A 19,070-nucleotide genomic window follows, 5' to 3' on the forward strand; every position below is an offset into this window, starting at 1 on the left:
ACATGAGATAAGATAACCTTTTGAGATGTTGGACAGTGTCAATGAGCAGCTACAGCTCTAAGAGATTCACAGGTGTCAGTAACTCAAATGAATCAATTGCTTGCCGCAAACTCTGTTGCTCGGAACTACAAATTTTCAATAGATTAAATTTACTAACATAAACTTTGCATTTACCACAAATTCCATTTTATGGTAAATTTATTCACTTGTAATCCCATGGAGAGTACATAAGTATCTGTATTCTAAAATGTCTGCCAGCAATTAAATCTAGAATTTCCCTTCCACCTGACTTAGTAGTACTTTAACATTTCTAGTCCTATCATTCGTAGCATTGCTCTTCTTGGCTTATAAAGATAAACATTGAGGATTGTAAGAGTAAAAGTAGAAATCTTGATACGTTGGTCTCATACAAACTAAAACTCTCCACTTAAACCATCAACAGAAAACAAACCGAACTTAAACAAAATAAAATGAAAAGACTTGAAACTCTGAAGAAACTAATACCACTAATAGTATCAATGGAATGCCAGCACTTGATGTGTGTTAAAAAGCAGAGGATGTTAATATTATATATATATATATATGTATATGTATATATATGTATATATATATATGGTTTTATGCACTCACATAGACAAATATATATACAGAGTGAGGGACATTAGATAGATAGATAGATGATAGATAGATAGATAGATAGATAGATAGATAGATAGATAGATATCAAGAACTTATGGTGGATGTTTTCACCTAAATTATAACACATATGAGGATACTGCAGTATGTTAGTATAGCTCTGCAGTTCATCATTTGCCACTCTTCTTGGTTTAATATACAAAAGCATATCTTCCATCCTGTATCAGTTACCAGTAGAATTTCTTATTGTCTCTTATGTTTTATGCATCAAATGTTTAGAACCCAAGGAAAGAAAACAGATATCATCTAGAAGAAGCCTGTCAAAAATACCAAAATTTGCATGGATACTCTGTAATGTGGATGTCATTTCTACTTTCTTTGTTTTCTCTCTACTCTGTATTTCACATACCCTTTTAGTCGGCATTTTCTGAGGGCTTTGACTACTGTAATTTTCTGGTGGTAAAACAGCTTGTGTTGGAACATGTCTGGCAGCTGTGTCTATTTTTCCTGAGACCCTGGGGGATTTGATTCGTTAGTAGTTCAATCATTCTGCTTGACAAGTAATACCAAAGAAGATGTACCAATACATTGGGTGCAACTGAATCATCACTGTGAGGATAGAATAAAACCAATTACCTTTTCATTAAAAAATTAGCCAGCTACAATATTTAATAGTGTTTAACAAATCTAAGAACATCTAAGTGAGGTATGTGAATTGTCACTTTCAGTACATCAGCTTTATTCTTTTAAAAAGTTTAAATGACTTAAATTTAATGTATTTATGAAGATAAACAATTCAAGAATATATTGCACCTAAAACCACTACAGAGAGTTGCTACTGGGAAATATTTGCAGAAAGTATTGCAGTAAGAATTGGTACACAGACATTGTTTCTTTCGTTATAACTTAGAGTTTGCTTTTCAGTCACTTCTGAGCCATTTGCAACTCATGATTGACTGAAAGCTTAGCTGTTGATCCATTACTGTGCTGGTTAGTTTAATGTCAACTTGACTCAAGCCAGAGTCATCTGAGAGTAGGGCTTTTTAATTGAGAAAATCCTCCATAAGGTCAAGTTGTAGTCAGACTAAAAGGTCATTTTCTTAATATGGCTGAGTAATTGAATGAGGCATTAGAGGCCAGAAGTTCACTTCACTTTAGGTAGTGCCACTGCTAGGTTGGAGGTCCTAGATTCTAGAAGAAAACAGGCTAAGGAAGTCATGAAGAATTGTCAAATGGTAGCATTCCTGCAATGCCTCTGAATCAGCTCCTGTCTCCACACTCCTGCCCTGCTGGAGTTTCTACCCTGCTTGAGGTCTGCCTTTACTGCTTTTGGTTATGAACTCTTATTTGGAAATGTTAGTGAAATAAACCCTTATCCTTCCCAGGCTGCTTTTGGCTATGATTTTCATTACAGCAATAAATGTCAACCACTTATCACAAGAATATATGCTTGAGGTTGAAGAGATAGCTCAGCAATTGAATGCTTGTTGTGCAATAACACAATCTGATGAGAACAGTATGTACATAAGAAACTGACTTCTTGTCAATGTCTGTAAATACATTTCTGAGGGTTACAATGCCCTCTTATGTTTCCTAGACATGCACACCTTCCTGAAAATACATACCCACACAGAGACACAAATACACACACACACACACACCAATATAAAACTGAAGCAAACTCTTATTGAAAATGAGAATGTATTTTTAGATAAGTTACAGGTTAGATTTAATTATAATTTTCAGTTCAGCTTTTAGCCAAATTACTTAACAGTTAAAACTAGAGTGAGAAGTGTCTATTTATCCATGAAAAAGAAAACAATTCACTATATTCTGTATGCAGAAGTATTTCACCCTACCTAGCATTACTGAAATTGTAATATTAATTGTAGTTATATATGTGTTATATCCCATGCCAAGAAAAAGCACAAAGAAGCAAATTTCTGTTTTGTACTGTTAGAATTCCAATGAACTAATATTTTGAACCTATCTATATTTTTGTCTGTCTGTCTGTATAACATCTATCTATCTATCTATCTATCTATCTATCTATCTATCTATCTATCTATCTATCATATAATATCATCTATCATTAATATATACATATCACCTATTTATCTCTAATATATATGCATATATATATATATATATCATATACCTGTGTTTCATCTATTATTTTTATATCATTCTTATACATAGAGACCTTCTCAGTCACTTACAATATCAAGTCTCATACCTATTATTGTAGACTTACTCATAAAACATTGGTTCTTTCCATCATGTATAACTAACTTTCTGTCTCAGAGAAGGCATATCTTTAATTAGATACAAGTGGCCTTGAATTCATGGTGCTCCTTTCTCATCTTTCAAAGAACACTGATTAAATGGTGGTCTACAATGTCAGTTGATATTTCTTTCTAATGTTTCCTTTATAAGCTTTATATTTTATATACTGTATTCACAGAATCTCTCATGCACTGAGCCAGCCTTCTAACCTTCCCAAAGTAAATCTCCCACTTATCATTCTTTTTACCTTCAGCCCAGAGCACACAGTGCACTGCCACAGGGTACTAGAACAATGGAAAATGCAACATTAAGCCCCAGGTTGCTTTATACACAGTTTGCATTTGACTTCTGACTCTAATACGTAATCCTCATTCTAGTCATTACCGAAAGACATGAGCTGTCAAGCTGTTGAGCTTGCTTTAAAATCTGTACTGCAATTAAGACCAACTTTAACGTATTAGGGGCAAATATGAAGACTATAGGCCTGAAGAAATGTTGTCTTAAGACTTAGTGATGTATTATGTTGGCTTTCATTCTGTCTCTTCTGTTATCCTAGCTAAAGGAACTCAACAATCTCACTTGCTGAGTTTCACCATCTAGTTCCCCTTTTAGTTTCTCAGAAATGATTAATAGAAAGATATAGCATAATCAAGGGAACAGCATGAGTATCAGTAACCTCAAAATATTAAGCGAAACAGAGGTTAGCAATTCATCTCAAATGATGAAGATTAAAAAGCCATATTGCTGAGGAAGTTCCACATACCTTTTTCTGAAAAGAACTTAGGAAAAATAGTTTGCCATAATTTATTACATTGTTACCATTTAAGTGTATTTGTCTGATTAATTCACAAACTGAAAATTCAACTTCATGAGAATTGTGTAGTTATATAATAAACAAATTTTGTAAATATATTTATTCATTTCTTTGGGTATTCTCTGTGTAATTTCTACCCAAATATCTCACAGATAATGAACTCCAAAATGTTGAATTAGTCTACACATTAGACAACTATAAAGTCAATTTAATTTAAGTACAACTACAAAAAGCCTCATGTCTTTATGTTCTCACATATACTGATGCTGGATAGACATGGATTTTTGTTGGGTCCTCTTCAACAAAATTGAAATAGTATATAAAAACACTGACAGTTATTAGAATTCCAAATGGAAATTCTAATGTTTTAAATATTTCTGGCATTTTCTATTAAAATGGAGTTCTGGAAGGTGAGAATTTTTTATACTTTAACACAATGCCTTGGATTACCACGGAACAAACATAGTGTATTTCTTCAAACCCATCTTGAAAATTACCTCAAGCAGGAAAATGTACTTTGACAAGTTTTCACAGGAGAGTATTGTTCTCTGAAGGGAGAGAACTAGAGACAGAAATAGATAGAGATAGGAATAGGGATAGGGACAGGGACAGGGACAGGGACTGAGATAGAGATGACTGTTTTCTCATGGTAACACAATATTGTCAAATAGTGTAATGAACAAACACCATTCAGAACCTTACAGAAGTATCAATTTGATTTTGAAAGAAAGTACGTGAATATGAAGCTTCCTGTGGACCAATAGTTGGTGAGCACCTTAGCATGCTCTTATAAAAAGGAAACAATGAGTCAGAATAAGACCAAAGTCAGTCCTGCCAATGGAGGCTGGAAGAAAGATACCCAAGTGCCCACCAAAGCAAGGCTGGCCCTAGGAACTCAAAGAAAGACTCCCAGCTGCTCGCCATGGATGCTATTATGATAAGTGAATATGTGATGGAGAAATGGAAAAACTGGAGTAAGTGATAGAAAGATTGAACAAAAATGAAAGCCAAGAGGTTTGTATATTGTGGAGAAAGATCACACTGGATACTGAAAAACAGGCAGATATGATGAAAAACAGGCAGATATGAAGATCCTGTGTAACTATTTGAGGCCATGTTAACATCCTGGCCTGGGCTGCTGCCAAAGGCCATATCAGGGTCCATGGTCCTGCTGCAGCTGGGGTCTGTGTTGATATTCATGTTATCACCAAAAATCACGATGATATCAATGATCTGGGCTGCCATGTGAAATCATGTGGATATCCAAGGGGTAGGTTGCTTCAGGAAGACATGCTGATTTGAGTGGCCTGCACTGTCACATAAGGCTATGGTGACAGCAGGGGCCATGATGCTGCTGGTTTGGCTCATTTGTGTCCTTGGTACTATTGCAGCTGGGGTGTGTGTCAATGTGGCAACCTCTTGGGCTTAGTTACCAAATGCCATGCAAATGTCCCTGAGATAGGCTAGCACAAGAGGTCATGTTGTTGAGGGAGCACTATGTTGAACTAGCCCAGTACCCTGCCTAGGATAGTAGAGCTGGCCCCAGCACTCATTGGTCAGCAAACTTGGAAGAACTGTACCTGCCCCTTGCCTAGGTAGCATGAGTGAGCTGGCTCTCTGGTAGCTTGAGTTTGGAAGAGCTGGCCCTGATGGTCTGAGTGCTAGAGAGCTGACCCCATTCTTCATCTGCTTTGAGGTGGAATGGGTGAAGGAGATATGACCCCTGCCTGTCCTGCAACACCTGTATCAGTAAGGAGAGCTGGCCATGTACATTGCTTAGGCAGCACAATTGAGTTGACCCTGATGGGAGGTATATAGGTGAGCTAGCCCGGAGCATGTGAGCACAGAAGATCTGGTCTTGCTATGACTCTGCTGTGAAGTGATGTTTTTGTGAGAGAGATGCCATCACTCCTACTCTTGCCCCTTGCCACCTACAAGAGGTAGAAGAGGTGTCCAGAGGTCATGAAAGCAGAACAGCTGTCCCAGGTGCAACACTCCAAAGAGCAGATTCTGTACCATGCGTAGGCACAGTAGTGCTGGTATCACTGGTGGCAAAGACCTGAGTGAGCTGTCCTGAGGGGAAGAGAGTTGGAGGGCAGGTCCTTGCCCTTGTCAACTCCCTCACTAGGTCAGCTACCCGAGGCAGTGATGGATAGCTTGCCCTGGTGGTGTGGGTTTAGAAGAACTGGTGGACTGTCCAACTCAACTAACACCTAGGCCCAGATTCAAGGCTTTCACGTGTCCACCTCAAGATCTACCCCATCTATAAACTGCTGGAGAGCAAGAAGGGGCCAGTCCTGCAGAATCAAAGCTCCATGACACAGGACAACAACAGATTATGATAGCAGAGTCCCAGTCTGAATCCAGTATTGTCAGTGTAGGAGAACTCATAGGCCTCAAACCAGACAGTAACTCATTGCAATGCACATTTCCAAGTAAAAATGACACTCTGTGGCACACCATAGCTTCTACAATGAGATGGTTTTGTTTTGTTTTTATTTTTAAATTTCCTTCGTGGGTAGAGGTTGTAAGTAGAGAGGGTAGATAACAAGGGGCATGTAACATTGGGGTCCATGTTGTGAAATTCACAAAGAATAAAAAAAATCCAAAAAATTACATCTTCAAGATGTATTAACTCATTTATTATATTTGATAATAATATTTATTAATGATTTAATAAAAATTGAATAGAACAAATAAGTTATTTATTCAAAGAATTTCAAAGAACACTTAAAGGTTTCCATATAGAAATATTTTGCATGTGTTAGCAATACTCTTACCTAATGTTGTGGATTACAGTCCAGATATAGGATACTTCAAAAAGAGTTATTGCTTACATAAGCTACAAATATCTCCAAAGAAATACAGAGAACTATCATTGCGTTTGTTTACCCATAAGAATCTTTTAAGACTTTACTGTTGGGCTGGCAAGATGGTGCATAGGTTAAGAGCACTGACTGCTCTTCCATAGGTCCTGAGTTCAATTCCCAGGAAACCCATGGTGGCTCACAATCATCTGTAATGGGGTCTGTTGACCACTTCTGGTGTGTCTGAGAACAGCTACAGTGTTATTCATGTATATTATATATTATATAATTGGCCTCTGTCTGCAAGCACAATGTAACATCATTAGTAGTATGTGGGACTGGTGCCTTCCAATGGGATGGGTTTCAAAATAGGCTGGTCACTGATTGGCCATTTCTTCAGTCTCTGCTCCATCTTTGTCCTTGAAAATTTTTAGATAGGACCAATTTTTGGTCAAAAGTTTTGAGGTTGATTGGTGTCCCTGTGCCTCCACTAAGAGTCCTGTCTGGCTACTGGAGATGGTGTCTTCAGGTTTCATATCCACACTGTTGGGAATTTTGGCTAAGGTTACTTGCATTGACTCCTGGGATCCTTCCCAGTCCCAGGGCTTTGGGACTTCCTAGAGGTTCCTCCACATCCCACCCCCAGCAGCTGCATATTTCCATTCATTCTCTTGTCCCTCTGCCCCTCTCTCCTGAGTCCCCATGCTTAATCCTGTCCCCACCCCTGTTTCCTTGTCCTGGCCTCTCACACCCACTTCCCTTCCTCCCTCTGCCTCTCATGACTATTTTACTCCCTTTTCTAAGTGAGATTCAAGGATTCTCACTTGGTCTTTCCTTCTTATTTAACTTCTTTGGGCAATGTGGCTGAGTACATAAGGCAATGATAGCTTCTTGGGAGAAAAGTAGTTAATTTTCTTATTCAGTTTTGCACCCCAGAAGCTGTAATGCTGCTTGCATCTCAAGGTTATCAACTGGAACAAGAGTGGTGCTACTGTGAGATTTTTCACCACTTTCTGATTGGATTTGAGGAAATTTTATACTTAGTACTGCAATTCTAGTCAAAAGTCAGTACTTAGGAATTTTACAGAACCCAGGACAAAACCTGTAATTGTTAATGTGTTAAATGGCCGTACTGTCTAAGACTTCTAAATATATATAATTATATTCATAGACCAGGCCTGCTCTTAACATTAGTCAGAGAAGATTCTATTGGATGTAGTCAGTAGGCAGTAGAGAGACCACAGTTGGTCAAATATGAGAATAACTACCTAGACCTAAAATAGACATCTACATTAATTCTATCAATATTTATGCTCAGAGAACACCATGGAAGCAGAAGCAGGAAAATACATAAGAGATGGAGGAAAAAGATGAGTGTTGTGAAATGCTGTCTTTTGGTTATTGCATAGATATTGCACTCATGAATTCAAAGCAGCTATGGTTACCTACAGAAAACCTACTCAAGATCAGGCAAGCTAAGATGGCCTAGATGATCTCTAGGCTCTAGAACTTGTTCAAGAATTAGTCATAGTGAATAGTTGCTATGAGAGGAATAATCATTTTTTGGGTAAGGCTATGTAGAGTGACAGATGCTCTTTATGATTTGATAGATGGTTCCACACCAAAGCACGTGAGGGAAGCAAATATATATATATATTATTAAAATGAAATTCCAAAGAAAATCAACCTTTTGAGGAACAATTAACAAAGAATAAATGATAATATTTTATAATATGAAAAGCATAAAGTACATAAGTAGGTGCTCCCCTACCTACTCAACCACCCACTCCATCCAAACACTTCGAGCATCCTCCTTCTCTGGGACATCAAGCCTCCACAGGACAAAGTACCTTCATTCCACTGATGCCAGATGAGGCAATCCTCTGCTACATATGTAGTTGGAACCATGGACTAGCCCATGCATAGTCTTTGGTTGTTGGTTTAGTTTCTAGGAGCTCTGAGATGTCTAGTTAGTTGAAATTGTTGTTCTTCTTTGGGGTTTCAATCCCCTTTAGCTCCTTCAGCCCTTCCCCTAACTTTTCCATTAGAATACTGGGACTCCTTCCAATGGTTGACTGTAAGTATCTTCATCTGTCTTAGTAAGGTGCTGGTAGAGCCTCTCAGAGCACAGCCATTCCAAAAGCACATCTTGGCAATAGTGTTGGGGATTGGTGTCTGTGGATGGAATGAATCACACAGTGGGGCAGTCTCTTGATGGCCATTCCTTAAGCCTCTGCTCCATTGTTGTCCCTTCAACTTTTTTAGACAAGGACAATTCTGGGTTAAAATTTTTTAGATGGGTGGGTGGCCCCCTTCCTTCTACTTAGGGTCCTGGGACCCTCTTGAAGCCCTGGTGTCTGGGACTTTCTAGTGGTCCCCTATGTTCACCATCCCCTATTGCTATTTATTACTATTCATTCTCCTGACCCTCTGCACTTCTCTCCTGTCTCTTCCGATACCTCATCCTACCCCCCCTTATTTTCCCTCCTTGTCCCTTCTCTCACTCAGATCCCTCCCTCCCTCTGAATGCAATGGCTACAAAGTATGTAGGTGGGTCTTCGAATTATTTTCGGCTGAGAGAAATCTGAGTGACTTGTACTGAATTTTAAATATTCAATAGGTAAGTGTTGATAATACAAATGCAAATCATATATTTTTGGGCCAGACATTAATTAATGTGACATGGAATATATAAACTATCCAAACCTAAGATGGAGAGGTAAAAGTTGAGATTTGAGTTCATTTTTATATGTAGATGTAATATATTTTATATTAATATATATGTAAGCATATACATATGTTTATATACACATACTTATATGCACATATTTATATAAAAATTATATGCTTACATATTTACATAATTTTACAATAAAATATAAATTTTATAAAGAGTATAATTTTATAAAATATATATATATTTATAAATATTTATCTTTGTTTTCTGAAATATATATATGTGTATATATATATATATACATGTATATGAAAAGATAAAGATATATTATTTCAATTCAAAGGCCAACATACTGACAAAACATAAAAAAGAAAAACTATGATTTATGTTCAAATTAATTCATATTTAATTTTAAAAATAGTAAATATTAAAATAAATTTCATGCGGATGCTTATGAAAGGCATGTATAAATCAATATAATGGAAATTTATAAATGTTGTGTATAAGCTTTATAAAGCCTTATATTTTAAATGTGCTATAAAATATATTTGAACTTAATATAAACTCTCCCTTGGTATATTGTCAGAAAGTACTAAATCTGGAATATGAGAGTTTAAAAAACACTTTTCACACTTTATTCTGTATCTTATTTCTTGCTCTGTGAAATTGCTAACAAATAGCAATGATTCTCACTTTAAGACTAACTTCAGAAACCAGTTGCTCTTAAGAATTATTGGTTTCAGCTCAGAAGACGTTTTTTTCTACACAATTCCTTCTTTAAAATTTGATTTATACGATAGTGTATTCCCTTTTTTGTTAAAATATAGTGCGAAATTTTAATGGTGAAAGTGTTTGACTTGTACATACACAAGTCTTTAAGAAGTAGATTTTAAAAGTACAAATAGTGGAGAAATACTAATCTTTTAACTCTGGAAAGTAGTAAGAGACAATAGCAGGGGTGGGGGCACAAATTTAATGGGAACAGGACAAATTGCAATTAATATGAAGATGGAAATAGAAATACAGAACAGAAGCACTTACATGGAGCGAGAGATGGGTGAGCAGGTTACAACAAGAAATATGGGATAGATAACAAGTACCAAATGCTTTATAAAATACCATATGAAAGCCTTCTACTATAAAAAATTTAATATATATGTAATAAAGTATATACATTTATTTAAAGTATATATATACATATATATATTTGATTTTAAAAATATATGTATTTTAGATAAAATTATCCAATAATATTGATTAGTAAATAAAAGCCCAGCATTAGGTATCTGTTATCTCTTTTCAAGATGTTGGTCTAAGGAAGCTATTCTAAGGAATCACAGTTAATCTATGTCATAAGTAGTAGTATGCTTCATCAAATACCTAAGAATTGAGTTGTTAATCATATATAACAAATACTTTTACAGAAATATCTAATATTTTACAGAAATATTTAACCAATAAAATACAGGGTTATTTTATTGGTTATTTTATTTACATTTAAAATGTTAGCCCCCTTTCTAGTTTCCCCTCATCAAACCACTAATCCTACCCCCCCCCCCGCTTCAATGAGGAAACTTCTCCCACCCACGTGGTATCATTCCCCTACTTTGGGACTTCAAGACTTCACAGGTTCAAGGCTATCTCCTCTGATTGTTGCCCAAGGTCATCCTTTGACACATATGCAGCTGGAGCTATGGTCCCTCCATGTGTGCTCCTTGGTGGTTTAGTCCCTGAAAGCTCTGGAGACTCTGGATGGTTGATACTGTTGTTCTTCCTATGGAGTTACAAATACCTTCAGCTCCTTCAATCCTTTCTCTAACTCTTCCACTGGGTTCTCCATGCTCAGTCTGATGGTTGGCTGTGTGCATCTGAATCTGTATTGATCAGGCTCTGGCAGAACCTCTCAGGGAACAGCCATACCAGGCTCCTGTCAGCAAGCACTTCTTGGCCTCAGCAATATTGGGTAGGCTTGGTGGCTGCAAACGGGATGGATCCCTAGGTGGGGCATTCTCTGGATGGCCTTTCCTTCAGTCTCTGTTCCACTCTTTGTCCCTGCATTTCCTTTACATAGAAACAATTCTGTGTTAATATTTTGAGATGGGTGGGTGGCCCTATCCCTCAACCAGGGGCCATGTCTAACCTCTGCATATGGTCTCTACAGATTCTCTCTCCTCTTTGTTTGGTATTTGAGCTAATGTCATCCCTGTTGGGTCCTGGGAGCCTCTTGACTTCCTGGCATCTATGATTTTTTAGTGGCTACCCACACTTTCCCATCTGCCCTCTGCTATATACCTCCATTCAATTTCCTGACCCTCTCTTTCCCCCGTCTCCTCCTATACCTGCTCTTGCTCCGCATTACCCCTCCTTTCCCTCTCCCTACTAGATCCCTTCCTCCCTCTACCTCCCATCATTATTTTGTTGTACCTTCTAAATTGGACTGAAGCATCCACACTTTAGTCTTCCTACTTCTTGAGCTTCATATGGTCTATGAGTTGTATAGTAGATATTCCAAGCATTTTTCCTAATATTCGCTTATCAGTGAATACATACCCTGTGTGTTCTTTTGTGACTGGGTTACATCACTCAGGATGATATTTTCTAGTACCACCCATTTGCCTAATAATTTCATGAAGTCATTGTTTTAATAGCTGAGCAGTATTCCATTGTGTAAATGTACCACATTTTCTTTATCCATTATTCAGTTGAAAAACATCTGGGTGGCTATTATAAATAAGGCTGGAATGAACATAGTGGAGCATGTGTCCTTATTATATGTTAAAGCATCTTTTGAGTATATGCTCAGGAGTGGTATAGCTGGGTCTTCAGAAAGTACTATGTCCAATTTTCTGAGAAACCACCAGATTGATTTTCAGAGTGGTTGTACCAGCTTTCAATCCCACTACCAATGGAGGAGTATACCTCTTTGCCCACATCCTTACCTGTGCTAGCTATTCCTAGGACTACTGCTACATGCAGATCTGGGTGATTATTTGCTCATATTACTGGGTGATCTCTAACTCAGTCCTCCCCTAATGCCAATAAAGATGCAAATGCTTCGATTAAAATAATTAAAAAGTGTTTAACCAAGAAAATGTCATGGTAAAATATAAATATATCAAGGCCTTTTGGTAAAAATTAATAGTATCCTCAAATGGGTGAGTCTTTATTATTTGAATTCCAAGGTCAATGCAAAATTATGATATTTCATCAAGTGACTGCTTCCTTAGAGGATTTAGTTTCATTTTCATCCTTTTGAATAAATTTAATATAATAAAAGATGATAAAAATAGAATATTACAATGCATATACACTATACACACACTATAAATAGGTAAGTGTACTGCTCACTATACAGATCTTGACAACTCTGAGGGATTTTTCAGTCTTTATCACCTGATCTAAAACAAATTTTGCAATTAGTCTTCAAATTCTGAGCTGTCTATTGTTAGTTCTTCTTTCTCCAAAGGTTCTACAATTATAAGAAATTAAAACTCCATATAGACATAAATTGATATATACATGACACATATATTCACCTGTATTCTAAGTATGTACTTTTTAGATAAGGTGTTATACATTGTCTCATATTAGTTTTAGGCTAAATTTATGAAATTTTAGGGAAAATATGCATTTTTTTTATTTGTACACTGCCTATTTTCCCTTAAAGAATAAAATAGAGAAAGGGAAAAAATGATTCCTGAGGAACCAGGAATACAAGTTTTTTAAAATATGTTATTTGGTCAATAATTACCTAATTTGCATAAAATAATTATGTTTATTTCATTAACATAAAGATAATTTACAATCTACAATGTGCAATTTAAGAGAAATTTTAATTCAGCAGCATGGCTGCTCTGTCAAGGGATCACACCCAAAAATTTTATACAGTTGAAATGTAGACATGCCACCCACCTCAATCCCTCTGGCTAGAATAATGTAAAACTTTAATACACACCTTTAGTCCCCCCCAAAAAATGGTATCTAATTGAGGACCAGATAAAGTGAAGGGTTAAAGATTTGACAGAATGAGTAGGAATTAGGATGCACCCAACTCTTAAGAGAACAGACAGGAAAGAAAATTTACCTAAAGGGCAGTGAGGGAGAGATGATTCGAGTGAATTCAGTTCAGTTTAGTTCAATTGAGTTCACTTCAGAGACTTCAGTTCCCAGCATTTTATTTCTGTTCAGTTGTGCAGTTCATGGAGTTCACTGACAGACTTTCCAAGAAGAACAATTTAATCAGAAGCCAATAGAAGCCGATTTGAATTAGTCAAGTTGGAGGGGAATTTGAGCCAGAAGAGGTAAATTGAACCAGCCAGTTAGAGATCAGAAAAAACTAGAAAGAATGAGTTTATTCAGCAGTGAGTCTCAGAGACTGAACTATTCTAGGCCTAGGTTAGCAGATAGAGGCTGAAAGCTGAAGCTTTCAAGGTCCAGGCTTGTAGAAGTTTATATTGTATGGAGGTCAGAAGGCCCCAGGATTGTTGGAACAGTGAAAGAATAGCTATAGGCTCAACCCAAGGTATATATATATATATATATATATATATATATATATATATATATTTAAAATATGTTATTTGGTCAATAATTACTTAATTTGCATAAAATAATTATATATATATATATATATACACATTCATAAAGCTCAGGTATGGGTCTCATCTAATCACTTCATCTGAGGAAATAAAAGTGATGTTAACATTCACATAAAGGCCTAACTAGTTCACAAGTTCCATTATATATGTTTTCTAAGAGTTGTCACTATGCACAGGAAATCCTGAAACACATATAACTTGTACTCAGATGAAACAATATAATGTTCATAACATCTGTCACAGTCTCAACATGAGACATTTTTACAGTGTTATTCAGTATTGGCAGTCCAAACAGAGGGGCTTAATTGGAAAGACAACCTGTGTTAAAGAGATAGATGAAACTTTGAGAATTAGGAATATACTGTTTCAGCCTTAATAGTTGAAAAACTTTGGGAAGTAAATGATTTGGGGGTAGAGGGAGATCAGGGAAAACTGATTGGGAACTGGAGAAAAAAATAGAGTTTTTTTCAACGGTGTGAAAGAGAAACATCCTGGAAAAACAGTGGTTCCATCATTATATAGATCATAGCAAACTTAACCAGGATTTATAAAATTATAACATGATTTATATACTTATATAATTATATAAATGTCAACATGAGACATTTTTACAGTGTTATTCAGTATTGACAGTCCACACAGAGGGGCTTAATTGGATTATATAATCATATAAATCATAACCATTTTATACATATAAGTATAAAATCATAACCATGATTTATATACTTCAGTGTATCAGATGAAAGCCCTCAGAATAAAAATTTTGCTACATGTAAAAATTTTTTTACATGCAAAAATCCTAGGAAGCAGTAGCATTCCTGTAAGACCAAACGCTGCATAGCTACAATAAAATGACATACGCAATAAAAATTCTCAAGGTATGTAAAATTTGGAACTAATAGGGGATTAGTGCACTATGAAAGAGGCATAGAAAGATAGACACCCATGTGAAGTTGTTTGCTGGAAGAGTGGAAGTGCTATGGAAGTCTTCACAAACCCTAAAGATAAATACCCACAGCAAGGCAGTCAGGACAGGTCATGAGAAAATGCTTTGCATTAGTATTCACTCTGAGTACTTGAACAATGACCCTATAGATTTTACATTCTTAGATTTTAATATGCAATAACATCAGTTGTTATGGGAGTAGTAGGTATGAAAAACAGAAGACAATACAGTGAATGTGTATTGTTAATATAACCATGGCCATGTCAAGAACCCAAAATTTTCCCACCCATAGGAACTGTCAAAACTTTCCTGAGGTCAGTCTCACAGAATGTGCATGTGCAAATGTTGACAGTGTGTACACAAACTGGCACAGAAGCTTTCTCTTCCAGGATGGCTGACAACTGAAACTATTCCCTTCCTTAGACCTTCCACCAAGACTAGTTAACCAGCCTTGTGCTTTAGATAATAAACACTAGGTGTCCTTCATCACAACAGGTACACCTAACCTGAACCTAACCTTCCTGTAGGGCTGTCTGGCCTTCTTTCAGTGTATGTCTGTTCTTCATTCCTCAGTCCCCAACTGGGTCAATCCCAAAGCTTTGTTCATTTTGTTTTGTTTTTCTGTTTTTGAGACAGGATTTGTTGATGTAGTCCAAGCTGTCCTAGAACTTGATCATTAGACCAGTCTGGCTTCATATTCACAAGAACTGATTGCCTCTGCCTCCTTTGTACTAGGATTAAGATTCCACAGCTTCACTTCCAGTCTGGGCCTGAGCATAGAGCAGGTCACAGGTGGCAGCTCTGCACCCAACCCCAGAAAACCGAGAGAAAGAGGGACCCCCAGAAGCTTGAACTCAGGCAGCATCCCAGGTAAAAATGAATCACCTTTGATGTCTGCTGTTAGAAGTTCTAATCCAGATGCTGACATCTGAAATTATACTACTCAGACCTTTGAAGGGCCACTGACAAGAACATTAAACAGCTAGAGATTGACATCACTAATCTGAAGAAATCCCTCGTTTTGCTGTCTGAAGAGACCTAAAATCGCAAAGATCCTTATTGGACTTGATTTACTCTATTACAATAGAAAAGGGTGTGTACAGCTCTTGACTGTGTACAGCCCTTAAAGAACAAGGTTGCCTTCACATATATAGGACAAGGAGGGTTAAAGAGAGCATGAAATAGGTAGTGAAGGCCCTAAGAAAAATCAGACAGAGAAAGAGACAGATGAATGTTGGTACAAGAATTGGCTTTCAGCCTCTCCAAGGTTGTCAACCCTATTTCCTCCCATCTTGGGACCATTATTTGGGTTCTTTTGTTTTTTTCTGCTGGTCCCTGGGCCTCAAACAGGCAGACTAACTCTGTGATACAACAGATAAATAAATTGGTAGCAAAACCTACTCTGATATATTATCATAAGTTAGCTATGGAGGACCACGAGACTCAAGATGAGGTTGTTACTTTATACAAGGTGTTTCCAAAACCCACTCCACCCAACCTAAAAGGGGGGACTTCTGCCCCTAGACCAAGCAGAGAGGGGCCACCCAGAACCCCCTCTGATGGGCGATCTCAATTCTTGCTTAGGCTGTGAGGCTAAGCACTGCAAGGGAATATAAATAAAAGATAAAAATATCTATCTGGGTTCCCTGAGGGAAAAGCCTGACTGCATAGGGGTTGATGTCAAAAGTATCCCCTCTCCAGGAAAAAGACATCAGGATGGGTATGGCCCTCATGCCTCACTGGACAATGATAGTGGGACTGGAGCCATTACAAGATCCCCTTCAAATACTGGAGGTCAGGCCTCCACCCCTGCCTTTGCAAGTTTAGAATCGCCACAGCCCTTCTATACTTAGAGAAGGGAGGAGATGTCAGGGGCAGCCCTGCTTACACACTTAAGGTCTAAAATCAGCCATAGGCCTAAAATTAGCAATAGGCCTGTCATACATGTATACTAACACCAAGTCTTGTGTCTCAGTGGAAAAACATTAAAACAGATGGCTATAAGCTAATGTAAACAGGCAGCTTTTGTGGAAATTTACAAGCCTGAGTAGTCATAGACCTTGTAAATAGGTAGCCTTGGCAGACAATACCATCTTAGATAAGGACAAGGGAGTCATAGGCAGAGTCATAGTGACTTGTCCCCTGAACCTCCACCCAGCTGATACCCGGTTCTGAAGATATCTGTATTCCCCCTGAACACCCACACTCCATTGTCATTCCCTTCCCCACATCCTGCCTTTCTTTGTTTATAACCCCTGTGTGAATGAATTACGATTTGAGAAAAAATAAATTATAAAAAAAAAGAAAGAAGAAAAAAAAAGATTCCACAGCTTTTAGAACAAATAAAGAAAATGATAATACCTCCCTGTTGTGATCATTACCACATTGTTAAAAAATATTACCAGACTGTGGAATCTTGGGAAATGTATTAAGTTATATTTCTAATGGAAATAAATCTAGCTACATCAAAACTAAACTATAATAATGGATAAATTGTATATGCCAAGTTTCCTTAAGTATTTTCTTTACTTATCTCTGTCAGCCACAGGTAGATTTTCTCTTTATTCTCAGTGTACTATTTATTGACTCACCTGTAGTTTTGAACATATAAAGTACTGGTCAAATAAGAAATAGAATTATGATTAGTTTTGGGAAAATGGTAAATGTTTGCTTTCTATAGCAAGCACCTCAGTTCCTTTTGAAGGTTTTTTTGTTGTTGTTATTTTCTTCTGGTTTTGTTGGTTTGTTGCTGTAACAACTGAATTCTCTTGTATTTTGTCTCTATCACTGCTTTTTATGAAGTCTCTCTTTCCTGTCTGTTCTCATGGGAGTTGGGAGTGTCCTATCTTTGACTCATTCTGTCAAATGGTTCTCTGAATGTCACTTTATCTGGTTCTCAATTATTGTTTGGATTTAAAGGTGTGTATGTCTGTATTCCAGCCAGTGGAATGAAAGGTGTGTGGTGTGTCGCCATTGCAGCTAGATCATATCTTTGTGTATGACTCCTTGCCAAAGCAGCCATGTTGTTGGATTAAAATTCACCTACATATTTCCCTTTCTTTTTAAGTTAAAAACCATACACAGTTTAACTATTATAACAGAAACCTTTATTAATCCCAGAGTTGTAACTGTCTGAATGTCCTTTTGAAGATCTGTTGATGTGATGACCCTTTATAATTTCAGTCCTGATATTGTGTCCTTTAGCAACTGTCCATTTTAGCATCAAGGTTTTCTGATCTACTAGTTTGATAAATGATCTGTCCTTTTTCAGCCAGTTTGTTAAGTTATCCCAATGCAGGGGTTCAGCTTTCTAGGTCATTGCCATTGCTGTCTATCTGCATCTTTCCCCACCCTAGAGTTGTGCCTTTCATTCTGATGTTCAAACAACTTTAAAGTACACAAGTTGATCTAATTCAGCAAATTTTTTTCTATAATCTAGTGTCGTTCAGCTAACCATATTCCATTCTTCTGTTTGTTAAGGTACAATTAGATCTTTATATTCCACAGATAAAGTAGACAGCTAGGCATTCATACTCCATGCCCAGCTCTATGCTAGCAAATCTGGCTTATCACCCATTTAAACACAGAAACAATCAACCTATATTGCATAAGATGGAAATTTACAGTGTCAGCTGAAATAGATATCCATTTTCTGAGATTGAAGGAATATTATTCAGAGCTCCCCATTGTTGTAGTAGATTCTTCTATATAAGATTATGACTATATCTGCTACATAAGGCTTTAATCTTCCTATTTGACCTTTAGGTCCTACATATTTAATTCCTCTTATGCTATCTACTTGGGATAATGCTTCAATTCTGACAAAATTTATAGATGCATTTTGAAGGGGACAATGTGGATTCCAAGATTCTCCTGAGATCCTCCAAGACTCCAAGATTTTTCTGAGGTTTGTGAGAAACAAACAAACAAACAGACAGACAAAACCTATCTTCCAGTACTTCTAAATCCTCCTGTTCTTTCAAATTGGAGATGTTTTTCCTTTGGCATATAAAAGCAGTAAAAGCTGCTCCCTGTTTCCCACTTAAAACTGCATATTTTTCTTTACATAAAGCATAATTTTAATCTCTCTCTTCAAGTGTCAATATAAAATTCCTAGATGCACAACGAATACTTAAGATGTTGGGCTACTTTTTTCTATAATAATTTCTAATGTCTTTTGGGGGTAGAGGTCCATGAACTCTGGGGGTTCTTTCCTAGCATTGAATTTTTGGTAATACTGTGAGACTTTAACTTCTGACTAAGTCTAGGCCAAAGCTTCCCTCTGTTTCAAGCATTAGATCTCCAC

This window comes from Grammomys surdaster, unplaced genomic scaffold (genome assembly GCF_004785775.1).
Source record: "Grammomys surdaster isolate TR1022 unplaced genomic scaffold, NIH_TR_1.0 150, whole genome shotgun sequence".
Taxonomy (NCBI): Eukaryota; Metazoa; Chordata; class Mammalia; order Rodentia; family Muridae; genus Grammomys; species Grammomys surdaster.